The sequence below is a fragment of the Ziziphus jujuba genome, chromosome 3 (assembly GCF_031755915.1).
Source record: "Ziziphus jujuba cultivar Dongzao chromosome 3, ASM3175591v1".
Lineage (NCBI taxonomy): Eukaryota > Viridiplantae > Streptophyta > Magnoliopsida > Rosales > Rhamnaceae > Ziziphus > Ziziphus jujuba.
Window position 1 is genome coordinate 15,386,409 of NC_083381.1, and position 15,289 is coordinate 15,401,697.

Sequence of the window (15,289 nt, forward strand, 5' to 3'; positions counted from 1 at the left end):
GATCTTGAACATAAAATCCCACAAAATCATGAACAAATTTCTTTATTAGATCAGGATTCTTTTGACGGTCAACCATATTAGCAACAATAGGTGCAACCATGGTTTCAAGCTCATCCCTACTAATTCTGAAACTGCTAAACATCAGAAATTGAAAGTATTCAACAGAGATGCCAAGCTTCTTTCTCTCTTCATCAAAGTTCTTAAATCCTACCTCAGCATATACTTAAGCTTCTTCCTACTTTTAGAACTGAAATGTGAAATTCATCTTACAAAGATATAGAAATTTAGAGAAAGCAGGTATCCACGACACCGTTTAGTTTAAGGGAGACAATGTATAATCATCTACAATCTTATCATGTTAGTTGTCTGTAAATTTTCCATATGGTACTGAAATATCATATTTTGGAAATTTTCCATTGGAAATTTATTATAGTTAGTACACGTCCTATTTCTCCTGCTGTGAAAATCTTCCAAGCTTCTTTATCTTGTATTGCTTCCATACTTCTTGGAAAACCATAAATTTGATGCACCTCTTGGGAGCACTAAAAAAGTGCTTAAAATAATCTACAATTCTCCCTAGCCATCCTCCACCGTGTCCCAGTTTTCATCTTCACACTCAAGAAATCATGACTTTTTTTCTCTGAATTACTGAAAACTCAAGCATGAAACCACTACTACTGCCCCTTGAATATACTTAAAGTAAACTACACTATTCTTCAATTCTTGAACCTAAATTCCTTGTTAGAAACCAAGAGCTGTCACAAAATTGTTGAAGAATATGCCAATAGATCATACTTTCAACAAAGTAGGAAAACAGAAAGTACACTGCAAAATAGTTTATAAAGTTCTTTGATATATTCATACAAACAAAATCAACTAGCAAAGTAACCATGTTAACAAAATATTAGGAAATCTGATACCAACCTCAATAACTCACTCAACATCAAGATTATACTTAGATCATGCACTGGTATAGTTGTTTCCATCAGAAACCTTATTGAAGAGGTACTTTCTCACACTCTGCAAGAGTGCCATAGACTGTACAATATTACCATACTTGAGAAAATCCGTCTTTTCTTTAATTGCAAAAGAAAAGAATAAGAGAAGAGCTAAAGCTGAAGAAATTCCACTAATAAGGAATAAGCCCCCAAAGAAATCAAGACTAAGAACATGAGGGTCATCTGCAGAATCGTCAAATGGAGTTAATAAAGCTTCTTCTCTGTAAGCTCTGGAAGAAGTCCACTTCTTTTCTAGCGCTGCTAACTCTCCTGCTTCCTTTAGTTTTGAGAGTTCCTTTGAAATGTCATGGACCAAAGCTGAACCTTTCAGAAAAGCCTGCAGATCAGGAGATATTTAAGAAAAAGAAAAGTTAAGATCCAATATGTTATAAAATCTTTATTTTTAGAACTGTAAAACAATTTTTAAATACATGAATAAGCAAGTTACTAACAATGAAATTGATGCAGATATGTAAGGATAAATATATTGAACCCACTACCTAACAGATTAAGCTTTTGGGATAGTCAGTGTGTTTAAGGGGATAATTTGAATTCAAAATGGACCAGCCTATATACGAAAGGGTGTCTGACGATACACATACTGTGTTTGCTATCTAACTGCTTAAATGCTTTTACAATAGATGCCGTTCAAGTTTTCAACAATATAAGAGATTGAATTTTGGTTTTGTAAGTCACGTACATAGCCGAAACCATTCGTATTAGACATGGGCATAGTCTTCACCGAGTAATCACCAGGATACTTGGCAACAAATTGCTTGATGTATGGAACTTCATCAACTATAGCAGAAACACCACCATGCTTACTACCTTTTGGATAAAGCTTCTGCATATTCTTCAAGTGAACTATATGGCTTAAATCCTTCAAAATTCAAACTAAAAACAGAAGCTTGAATAGGTGAATCCAATTGATATCCTAAATAATTTCCTTTTGGATTTAATTGAATTTGTTGAACTGTCATCATTGAACTTAAAGTTGCACTATAACTGCTAGTCAATATAAGCACTACGAACAACCACACAATCACTACAAACTTTGATAAGTTGTTTAATAACTTCTCCCCTGCAATTTAAAACAGAACATCAGTTCCTCATCTGGTAATATTGAAAACTCAAAAAAATAAAAACTGAGAGAGCAATAGAGAGAGTGTAGAGAGTGCTTTACTATGAGCATAAACGAGGGTCGAAAAGGTGAACCATAACACTGTCCCAATTTGTTGGGATGCTGAGCCTTGGAACTCTTGGTTAATCGGATGCTCAATTATCCACACCACAAAACCAGTCAAGATAAAGAAACCTGTTGTTGTTATCCAAAGATCTGCTGCAAGAGGTCTCAAGAAAATCCACATATTTCTTTTGCTGCTTTGGTTTGGAACCACCATAGCAATAGAACCTGTGTTGGTATGTGATATTGTAAAATCAACATATAAGGATCTCTCCCATGTGATCGTTATATCGCCCACAGCACCATCAAAGTTCTAATTTGTTCACAGTTCCAACAGCAAAACAACAAACAAATTAATCTAATGAAATACTGATATGCCTTTTATGTAAAAAAATTTTCTTTAAATAAAAAACTTACCCTAAGATAGACCTGATAAACAAGATCATTATATGTTCCTCCATATGGGATGAATTCAACTTCTACTGGATAAGGTAATTTTCTAATGGCAAGCATGAATGCCTCTATGCAAAAACCACTGAACACTGTCAAATTTGTTTGAAGATCTTTAATCAATTCTACAAATCCTTTAAACTTATTATGGCCCGGAACGCCAATTCTCAGCTTCATTTTGCTCGTACTAATCATGGCTCGACCTCTTGTGCTGATTAATGATCCTCCAAGCCATATGATTGGCTCTTCAAGATCATGAGCAGATGATATATGTCTTCTCCTATTTGATTTTTTTTTGCTACAATTCCAAAATCCCACCCTTCTAGTTTTCCCTTTACTTTTCACGTTTACTACTTCAAATAAGTTAGAGCTTAGTTTTCCATTTATAAACTGAAAGTTACCACTTAAACCCAAAAATCTACTTCTCAAAATCTCCTCCAAAAGTAGTGAACCATTTTTTATGCCTAAAACGAGTTTATTATAGTCCCTTGCCCTCTCAACTGCTTCTGCTAGAGCCCAGATTGAATCATATGCCCAAATGCCATAGACACTTAACTCAATGAAAACCTTCCTTCTGAGTCTTAAATCCAAATTCTGAAGATCTTTTGTTGCAGGAATATAAGACTTGAAACCTACTAAACCTTGCATAGAACCTATGACAGATGAGTCTATAGAACTCAAGAGGTTCATAGTAGATGCTGTCACAAACCAAGCATACCCTTCACTCATCATTCCTAACCTTTTTGCATTGATGAGAAGTTTGGACACAGGAGCTTCTGACATATGCACGACAAACACCTTAGTTTGAAAGTCCATAAGTTTGTAGAGCTCTTCAACAACATTATCATCTGTGTATGAGTCAGAAATGGCAGACTTATATGTCACATTAATATCATTTTCATGAAATGAATCAACCATATATGATATGATGTCTCTCGCGAAATCTGTGTCCTCGTAAATAAGTGTGATATCCCTCCATTTGAAAGTATTAACCATGTCAGAAATACCTTTAAATTGACAAGTTTCAACATCTTGTGTGCTCTGAATAAAGAAGGGATAATTATTAGGGTGCAGATAAGAACTTGGTTCAGAAAGAGAAATTACAGGAACTTCTGCTTTGTCTCCTAACTCTGCCAAGAACTTTACTTCCCTTCTAGTTTGTGCCCCAATGATTGCTTCTACTTTAACGTTATCTAAGAGGTCAAAAGCTGCATTTTTAATGAGAATTACTTCGGTTACTAACCATTTGCAACTTCATTTATAAAAGGGCGAAAAACTAAAAAAGAGGGGGGCAAAAAAAAAAAAGTTTGGCTCAAAGTATGTTTTTTAAGGGTTTTGTATCATTTATTAAAATAATGTGTAAACAATGATAATCAAAAATAATTAAAACTTAAAACTTGAAAAAGAATTAAAAAGAAAAGAAAGAAGAAAAACAAAGATAATTAAAGCAGACCAACCTTTATCATGAGAGACATATAACTGTTTAATCATGGAATTTCATCAATGGGTGTTGACAAATTACATATACTTCAATTCAATTTACACACATATAACAATTTTGATCTCTTAGAAACTATCTTCAAAATTATAACGAGAGATATAATGATTTTATAGTTTTTTGGCACATTAAATATGAAAGGATTCAAATGCATATTATTGCCTATGGAAACGAAAAGAATGGTTGTTATCATTGGGTTGTTCTTGCATTGACTAGAGACATAATGAACGATTTGATATCTGGTAAGTCTAAAAGTTGTCGCAGTTGGTCCAACTCAAATTTAAATTTTAAATAATTAGGTTAATTACATTTTAGTTCTGTAATCTGGCAAGATTGACATTGGACCTTCACTTTCCATATTAGATCATCGATTCAAAAATTGATTAGTAGAGAGTTTAAAAGCTGAGAAAATTTACAATTTTTTTCAATTTATAAATAGATAAGGACAAAAAATTGTTTAATTAATTAATGAAAAAACTAGTTAATTTTTTTTTTCCAGTTTTAAACTTTCTACTAGACAATTTGAAAATTAAAGGCTTAATTTGGAACAATTTATAAATTAAGGATTTAATGTAAAATATTTTAAACTTAAAGGCCCAATATGCATTCTTACCAAAATAGAAGTGTTAAAATGTGATTAACCATAAATAATTTATCAAGGTGTTATCCATAGCACATGCCATATCTTTGTATCATCCATTATAATTTAAAAAATTGTTGCACAAGATCAATCCTCTAGTCTATGCACACATATACGTACCTCAGCAGGGAGTGTTCCATAATATATTTGACAAATAATATTTTTTAGTGAATAATTCAAGAATTTTTATTGGCCAGTGAGTAAGATGCATAAGCATTGAGAAGTTATAATTGAGGAGTTATAATAGACAGTTAAGGTCATGATTCTTATTCAAGGGGCAATAATAATATTTATTAAAAAACCTTTATCAATTATATAACCGACCCCTGCATATAATATTATATTCTACTTTATTTTTTCTTTTTCTTTCTTATGTAATTTCTCATTCACATAATATATACATTCTAACTCACAAACTTTATTGTCCAAAGAAAATAGAAAAGAATAAAGAAAAATTACAAAACAAATTTCTGAAAAAGTTATAAATAAAAATTATTTTAAAGAAAAGGTTAGAACTTTCCCCCAAAAAAAAAAAAAAAAATCGAATAGGGTTGTAACTTCCAAGAACATAAAAATTGGTCTCCAGAACATGCAAAAAGGATTGAAAAATCAATGTAATTAGCTTTTTACATTCATAGTCATTTCCCATATGGATATCCAGATTTTAAAAAATTCAGATGCAATTCATTTTGATGAGTACATATAATTGGGCAAAAAAGCACTGCATCCAGATTTTAATAAAGGTTAGATATCTCAATATGACAATTTGCAGTCGAGATGGAAGAGATAAGTAAGCCCTTGCCAAGCTTGTGAGTTGTGATTGAGGGAGGAAGGACTTCACGCATTCTTATTTTGTTCCGAACAAGTTAAAAATCTTTTCCATTAATTCAATTTTTTATTTTGTTGTTTTCTAAATTTTTTTTTATTTGGTTGAAGAAAATTTAAAAATATTCCTTCAAAATGTAATATTTTGCTTGTTTATATTTTGTTTTTTTGACTGTTTTTATAAATAAAAATAGCCTTATCATAATTTTTTTTTTTTTGAAAAAATGAAATTAATAAATTTTTTTGAAATTGGTAAAAAGTTCACTGAAATCATTTTTTATGCAAAAAATTTATTTGAATATAAGATGCTCAATTTGTCAAAACTTAAATTAAAAGTTTCAGAGATGAAATAATCTTTTCTTTCTTTTTTTTTTTTTTTTTTGACAAAAGAGATGAAATAATTTAACATATGCTACAATTTAGAGGAAAATTGTTCCAAATATATTTATATAGACATGAGAATTTTTCAGTGCGGTTGTTTACATTTATTATAAAATATGGACATTATTTCTTTTTTTTTTAAAGAATTTATCTTTTAAAATATTATTATTGATGATGATTTTTTCAAAAATCGTCGTTTAAAGACATATTCACATTTTATTAAAATGCTTACATTCAACCAAAATATATACAATTACCATAAAACGCGTTTATTCCCTTTAATAGTGTGGGCAACTAATTAGGCCACATATTAAAAGAAATTTCCATCAAGCAATGTTGCTGCCTAATGTTATGCACTTACAATGTATGAAGGGGGACAAACCCATTTTATAGTAAATTTATATATATATATATATAGTCAAATTCAAATAAGATTTTTAATATGAGAATCATATGAGATCTAATTCATTATGAGGACTATATGAGATTTAATTCATTTTTCATCTTTTAAATCACATCAAAAGTGTTTACATTTAAAAATTTTAATAATTTTACTTTTAGTTTTTTAAATATTTTTCCATTTTTATTCATTAATTAGAATAGATTCTTAAACTTGCTTTGTAGTTATAAACTTTTGTATGTTTTGCTATATTTTAATTTTTGGTTCAAACTTCCATATTTCACTTACTTTGCTACATTATTTCCCATTTTCTGTTAGCATAATATCTTAAATTGAATTCAAAAGCTATGACCAAAATAATAAAATAACACAAGTAATACAATCTGTAATTTCAATTTAATCATTATAAATTCTAATTATTCTTAATTGGTTCATTGATATTAGTAATGACAATAGGGTTGGATTGGATCTCTTACAGATCCAACTTGACCTGATTGAGGCAAGTATGTATAACTCCAAATGGGACTTTTCCCGACATATATCGATTTTTTAGCTGAGAATGCAATAAATTTTGAATTTCTCTGAAAATTTTGTCGTGTCGAGCTTAGGTGGGGTAAAACCTAGTTGACAAAAAACTTGGGTCGGGCTATGATTGGGGCAAGGTATTATCAAGTCAACTTCAACCGGGGAAATCCGCCCCCCATTGTCATTCCTAATTAATAGGACTAAATTTTATTTCATTGATATATATTATACTTCCACTCGTAAATAGGAATGTCAATTTGCCTCGTATATCTCGAAAATCCCGATGCACTGCCCCTAATGGGACAATTTTTTCTCGAAAAATCACGATTATGGGGTGGGCTTGGGATAAATCCTTAAGGCCCGAATAGGGGATGGGCTGATATATGGGAATAAAGAACCCGGCCCAAAACCGCCCTGTATATATTTACTTATTTTTTTTATATTTTATATATTTGGATTATTATATTTTTTTAAGGATATATTTTATTATAATTGTAAATTTAGACTTTAATATATTTTATTGTATTTTTATTACATTTTAGTCACTTTATTTATAGTTTATTCAAAAAAAATATTTTTTATATAAATTTTTCAAAAAGAAATTATATCAATTATAAAAATAAAAAATAAACGGGAAAAACCGCCCCGTCCCATCCCGGTCCCACCTCTAAAGAAACGAGAAAAACTATGGGAATAGGATAAAAAATTCCCTGCTATGACGAGGACAGAATTTTAAAAACCGATCATGTCCTATCCCATTGACATTCCTACTCGTAAAACATTGGTAAAATTTTATTTTTCATGCTACTTAAAAGAAGGAAAAAAATTGCAAAGAAATTGAAATTAAAAGAAAGTTTCAACAAAAAATGAAAGTACAATAGCAAAGGCGAAAAATTTTAAACTACAAAAATAATTCGTGAAATCATCCCATTTTTTTATTTTTTAAAGGGAAGGCTATCAAAAGTAGTTCTTATGAAAATACAGAAGCAAAGTTCGCAAAATTTTGGACGGCAAAAATAGTTTGTGAAATCATCCCCCTTTTTTTTCCTTTTACATGGAGAATTAAAAAAAAAAAAGTATTTTTTTTTTTAAAAAAAAACAAATCTAACATAGGAAGAAAATAAAAAAGTAAGAAAATACTTTACCGAATGACCTTATTTTTTAAAGGAATAAAATTGAGAAAAACATTTAAAATTAGAAAAAGAAAAAAAAAAGTGCTAGCTTAGCTTTAATGGGTCTTGCATTTCAGAAAAAAGAAAAAAGATTTAATGGTTTTTTTATAATTTTTTTAGGAAAAAAAAATTTAATGGTGTAAATCAAAATAGTAAAGCATATGCAACCGATGGTAAGAGAAATTCTAGTGATGGTTAAAAAAAAAATCTAAATATTTAAATATTTCATAAACTCATTCATTTTTTTAAAATATTAATTAAGAAGGTATTTCTCTTCAAAGTCATATAACTAACAAACATATTAATTTCTTTCTCTGACAATGACTGTCGAGCCAATCAATTAATTAGACTGTTAGCTTTTTATGTCCGCAATTTAGCGCCACCAGGTAATGGCTCAATTGCATAATTCTCCAAGAAATCGTGGTCGTATATTTTATACTCCAATTATTGAAATGTTTACCACCAATTGAATTTGGATTGAACTATTTTATAGTCAATTTGATTAAATCAAATTAAAATAATTTAATGTCATTCAATTTAATTCAATTTCAATTTTTAAAATGGTTTAAAAACTAAAAAAAAAAAATTAATAATAAAATTTATTAAATCAATATGACAAAAATATGGTTGTATATTATTTAGTAAAAAAATCTATGATTTTGTTAAATTAGAAATTTTTAAAATATGATTATATTTCAATTTTAAAATTTTTAAAATTAAATTCAAATTACGACTAATAATGTAACCAACTAATAAATATTTGCCTACAATCCTAAATTTAACTAAATTGGAAACACACTCATAGCTACCTTAAAGTAGCTAGTTTAGTTGGAAGAATTGTTATTCCTAAAAGATAAGGATTAGTAGTTTTTATAAATTAAAAAAAATAAAGTGGAATAATTGTTATTCTTTAGTTTAATAGTTTAAAAAAAAACCAAAAAGAAAACACAAATGTGGCAGAAGAAAAAAAAAATATATATATATATATATATATAAATTCTATGGTAAGGACGGTCCGCATGAGGATTACAATATTAGTGATGGTTTTTCATAATATTAACGACGGTTTTTTAGAAAATCGTCACCAATACTATAAAAAATTGTCACCAATACTATGGTCCGCATGAGGACCGTCCGCACCATAAACGGACTGTATATATATATATATATATATATATGGAAATTCTATGGTGAGGACGGTCCGCATGAAGACCGCAGTATTAGTGATGGTTTTTCATAGTATTAACGACGGTTTCTTAGAAAATCATCACCAATATTATGAAAAACTGTCACCAATACTGTGATCCGCATAAGGACCGTCCACACCATAAACAGACTATATATATATATATATATATATAGATAAAGTGTAGGAAAGAAAACCAACTTAAAGCGTGTTTTTCACTCTTTAAGGAATTTGAAGTTTCTAAAAAGAATAACAATTGTTTATTTTAAAGAATGAAGATTCTGTAAAAATAAATAAATAAATAAATAACTTTAATTTTAGAAATTCAATCAAATATAAAAATATGTCAATAATCACAATGGTAAGAACACGTATTCTACTTGGTCATTTAGTTAAACAAATCAAACGTGTGCGAAATGTTGATGTGGCAGGCGTTCGTGCGCGTAACAGAGAAAGCGTCTTCATTCTTTTAACTTTTCCACTAAATAAATTTTTTTTAATAAAAACGATGAGTTCCATCTTTCACGTTCATCCAAAAGCACTTCCCACCAGCATCAAAAACACCCTTTATTCCTCTTCTTTAAAACAAATTGCTGGAAGCACAAAGTTTGCTTTTTCTTTCTTACAATTTACCCTTCATGCGCTGTCTTCTTTGGCCTCTCCCCTCTACATTGAAATCTAATAAAAGCTATAAAAAAAGGCTAACATATCTTATTTTTTGTCCCAAAAAAGACACACACACATACATACATCATATGTTAAATTATTTTGATTTCTCTCGGACTACCCTGGCCCCTCTCACTTCAAAATTTTAATTAGTTTCACCTTTTTTCTTCTTTTTTTTTTAATTAAAGAGTTGCTATTGGGATGATCCGGAGCTAAGATTGGTTTGCTTTACGACAAATACAAAATTATATCCAATAAAAATCAAATTTTAATTGATTGAATAATTTGTGCATTGTCTTTTTTGATAAATAATATAAATAAATGTTAGGTAGAAACTAATAAGAAGAGTAATTCAATTCTCTATTTTTGTACACCATCTCTAGCATATTCTTTTGTGTCAACTAACATTAACAAGATTATTCATAATTACACCATGGTTTTTTTTTTTTTTTTCATGAAAAGAAAAAGTTTATAAGGGCTGTACGTACGTGCCAAATTTCGATTTTCCTCAACCTAATTAGTAAGAGTTTTTTTTTTTTTTTTCCTTTTCCTCTTTTATTTTTTTCCTCGAATTAATGACAAAAAATTTATTTATTTATTTTTTTCCCTCAATTGGCCGTTAGATTTGAGCCTTGGGAATCTTGTTGAGAATAGTCAACAGCTAAAAATCTAAGCAAAAGAAACTCAAGTGAATTAATCCAAGTAAAATTCTGTTTTATTTATGATTGCCTAATTTGTTTCTTGTTATTTATTTATTTATTTTATTTCTATAAACCTGTCAAAATACCTGCCAACTCTCTTGTGAAATCTTCCAAGCTTGTTTGGCTTGTAGTGCTTCAATAGTTCTTTGAGAACTTCTTCTTTTTTTTTTTTTTTTCATTTTCACATTCAAGAAATGACGTTTTTTTCTGTGAAATATTGTGAAAATCCATGCTTGATCACTAGTGTCACTGCCTTTCTAAAATATTAATTATTCAGGCCTGAAATACATTATTCTCCAATTTATTGTACCTAAATTCATTGGAGAAACATATTATCTTTGGCTGATTATTCTAGTCAAGATTGCCTTATTGAGCTGCCTAAGGCCTATGCTTTTGAGATCAGCCTTGGCTACAATTTATCTTGGGATGGGGATAACTTTTTTTTTTTTTTTCCCCTCCCTATGTTTGTTTCTTGTTTCTACTTATTAAGCCAAACTCACACACACAAGAGCTCTGATAACAAAATCTGCAAAATCTGTTGGCTGTAGTTTCAGTTAAATATAAAACTTACAAAATGGTTCAAGCAACCATACAGTATATAGCAATGCTTTTAGTAAAAGAAGGAACATAGAGGTTATCAGCAAATTGCAAAACTCTCCTTTATTTGAATCTCAGCCATAAAGTTCTTTATAGTCATAGAAAAAAAATCAACTAACTAAAAGTTATATTTTTTAAAAACCATGTTAACAAAATATCAGGAAATGAAAAAATTAACCCAATCAAAATCAACACTATGTTTGATTTTTCATGTACTAATATTGTCGTTTCCACCAGAAAACTTCTTGGATAGGTACCTTCTCATACTCTGCAACTGTATTATAAGTTGTGCGATTTTATAATCCTTAAGACCATCCATCTTTTCTTTAATGGAAAATGCAAAGAAAAGAGCAAAAGTCAAAGAAATCCCACTAACAAGGAATAAACCCCAATAGCTATCGAGATTAAGAGAATGAGGGTCTTTTTCAGAATCCTCAGATGCAGCTAGAGCTGACGTACAGTTACCAAAACATTTCCTTTCTAGTTTTGCTCACTTTCCTGTTTGCCTTATGGATTGCCTTCGACATGCTTGGACCAAAGGTAACCTTTACTACAAACCTGAAATTTAAGAGACAAAAGAAGTTAATTATCCAAGATACATCTAAGTTAATAGGGAAGCCACTTACAAAGCCAAAACCATTTATAGCAGACATGGGCTTCATCTTTATTGAGTAGTCATCAGGATAGTTTGCAATGAGGATCTTGATGTAAGGAACCTCACCAACTAGAGCAGAAACACTACCATTTGATAAAGCTTCTGCATATTTTTCAGGTGAATCATATGGCTTAAATCCTTCAAAATTTAAGCTAAAAACAGCACCTCGAATAGGTGAATTGGCTCGGTATCCTAAATAAGTGCCTTTGGGTTTGACTGAACTTGTTGAACCATCATCATTGAAGTGAAAGTTGCAGTATAGCTATTAGTCAATGTTAGCACTGCAAACACCCACACTACTACTATGAAATATGATTAGTTGTTCAACAACCTCCCCTCTGCAATGTAAAACAAAAACTTCAGTTTCACATGTAGAAAATATTTGTCATCACAACTTGTGTTGCATCAAATGTGTCATTGGATTGGTTAAAAGTAAAATAAAGCATTTTAGTTTCTCTTACATGGCCAAAAAAGGGCTTTGGATTGTATGACGAAAACTCAAAATTTATGGACCAGTGAGGGTATAAAGAGTGCTTTACTATGAGCAAAAGCAAGGGTTGAAAAGCTGAACCATAACATTGTACCAATTTTCTGTACCAATCTACAGAGCCTATTCCTGACCCTTTTACATTGAGAAGAAGTTTGGACACCAGAACTTCTGACATATGCACAATGAATACCTTAGTTTGAAATTCCATAAGTTTATGGAGCTCTTCGACAACATTATGATCTGTATATGAATCAGAAATGGCAGACTTATATGCAATATTATTATCATTTTCATGAAAGGAATCAACCATTTATGTTATGATATCTTTGCAAATTCTGTATCCTAATAAACAAGTATGACATCCCTCCACTTGAAAGTTAACCATGGAAGTAATAGCCTTGAATTGACAGGTTTCAACATCTTATGTGCTCTGAATAAAAAAAGGATATCCACTATAAGGCAGATAAGAACTTGGTTCAGAAAGAGAAGCTACAGGAACTTCGGCTTTGTCTCCTAACTCTGCCAAAAAAATTTGTTCCCCTTCTACTCTGTGCCCCAATGATTGCTTCTACTTTGATGTTCTCCAGGAGATCAAAATCTGCATTTTTCAATCAAAACTGCTATAGTGATTAATAATTGTCTCCTCAATTGTCATAAGGTGACCAAAAAAACAAAGAAATCAATCTCCATCATGTTTTTTGTAATTTTGGAGATGGTCAATGTGGTTTAACATATTACATATGCTCTATTGAGTTTTATATTTTCATATAGAGAAATGATCTTTAAGCAACATTACTAAGCTTATGTTGGGCAAAGATAATATGACACCCTATTGTTAACTTATTTGTTCACATTTTTGTATCTTATTTGCTATACCAACACGCTATAAACATTATTTTAACCGATATAGACTTATTATATAGCAATATTACTTAGAAGATCAGAAATGGTTTGGAGTCAGGGACTGAATTTCAATGAGATGCAAAGGTTCCAGGGACCAAAATACTTCAACAAAGAATTTTGACAAACATAGTTATAGCCTTTCAAGTCCTAACTCCCAAAGATGACTAAGCAAATGTGAAAAATTGACAATTTCTGAAGAAAACCAGCTAGCTCGCCAAAGCCTTACCAGCAGACAGCTGGAGAGGTTTTCCTTAGGAATCTCATGCATGAAGAGGTAATCTTGTGGTGTAGTTACAGTGCAACTGGTAGAAATCTGAAAGTGCCACGGAAATTCAACTCTGAACAATCTTCCCCTGCCTTGATTCCATATCCAGAATCACCCCCACATGGACCTCATCCTCACGATGAGAATAGTATTATTAAAATCATGAGCATCACATATTGACCAACGGAAATTACAATAAATAAAATGGCAATATTAGTACTTTCCCAGTTTCTAGTCTCCATATTTTAGAGCACTCTTAATTTTCAAAACTTATGTTGCCCATGCACAGACAGCCCCATTGATAAAGTCATCGTCTCTTCGGACTATGATCCCCAGCGTCCACTGTCGAAAAAGAAAATAGGTCGTATCCTAGCTTTTCAAAGGAATTTATCAAATAATATTATTTCAAGAAAAGTGTGCTGATTTCTCAAGGAGCATTAATTGTGTTTTGAGAATTTCCTTCTCGTTTTCTTCCTCTCATAGTGAAAGACTGTAAATTAATCAACCAGTTCACTTGCTGATTAAAAAGGACGTTCAGGACTTTGGATAATATATTTGTTTGACTTGCTGTATATGGAAAAGATTAGGAAAGTATATGTTAGCCACAGCACACAAACTTTTAGACAGATATTTATATTTTGTATTTTGAATTCTCCAAAGAGTTTCTTAAACCTAATTAAGTACAAATGAACTTCTCATCTTCATTTTCACTTGTTTCCTAGGCCAATCTATTATTTTAATGCACACAAAATTTGTTTGCAGGTATGAACTGAATTAGACTAGACTATTGTAATTCGAGTCCAATTTAGGATCTTCCATTAAGTATTTAATATTGATGATGGAGTTTGGTCTTTTCCATATTTCCAAATCATCCATGTGTTGAATTTTGAGTGATTGCAAATCTCTTATATATATATATATATATATATATATATAATTAGAAGACCTTTTTTTTTATTTTTTGATAAATGTATCTTAAGAAGACATTGGAATGTTTATAATATTTACATCTTAGGAAGAGTATAAGTTTGCAAGCAGCGACTTTCCAGTAATATCTGTTTAGTAGATGTCGTACTTTTACAACTAAAGGGTGCAGAGAGGAAAACAGGATCATCAATTGTCAAACAATTGGAATATTGGAAAGTTTTTTGGCATAGAGGTTTGATGCATGATCCAAAAATGCAAAATAAGATCGGCTCTCGTACAAGTATATATCCAGGCCTTCCTAATGGAGACCCTTTAATATGAACAAAAGGCCTCGATTCATAACATGATAAAAAGCTTATAGATGTTGGTAGGAGAGATCATTGAGTGGAATTGAAGGTCTTTGCAGAAAGTCCCTTCGGAAAGCAAATAATCTTATTGTTCAAACCAATGACCAAGAGCGCGGTTCAGTTGCTAACTCGAGTAAAAGGTATCGAAGATTGCAAATCTGAGCAGTTAACCAGGAACTCATTCTTAGAACATGAAATAGAAAATTCTTTCCATACAAAAACTTAAAGTTACTAATTTACAGACAGTTTTTGCAGAACCGGCTTTTCTTATGATTTAGATAACATTACTAGTCTTTTTGTAGATCTCGAACTCTGGTTTAGGTAGTTTACATGGTATAGAACTATAGATGATAGAGTGGTGGTCTTAATAGTTGTTCTTTTGACCCTGTGATGTGACCCTGTGGTGGTCACAGGGTCTTTCTGCAAACATCTATCAGGTGCATTCAAATGAGCTCTTGTGCAAGCTTTTTTTCCTTCTAT

At 30.7% G+C, this 15,289-nt stretch overlaps 1 pseudogene; it reads right to left on the reverse strand.

Moving 5' to 3' along the window:
- Positions 1–351: 351 nt before the first annotated feature.
- LOC107422371 (glutamate receptor 1.2-like) lies at positions 352–12,677 on the reverse strand (annotated as a pseudogene).
- Positions 12,678–15,289: the final 2,612 nt, after the last annotated feature.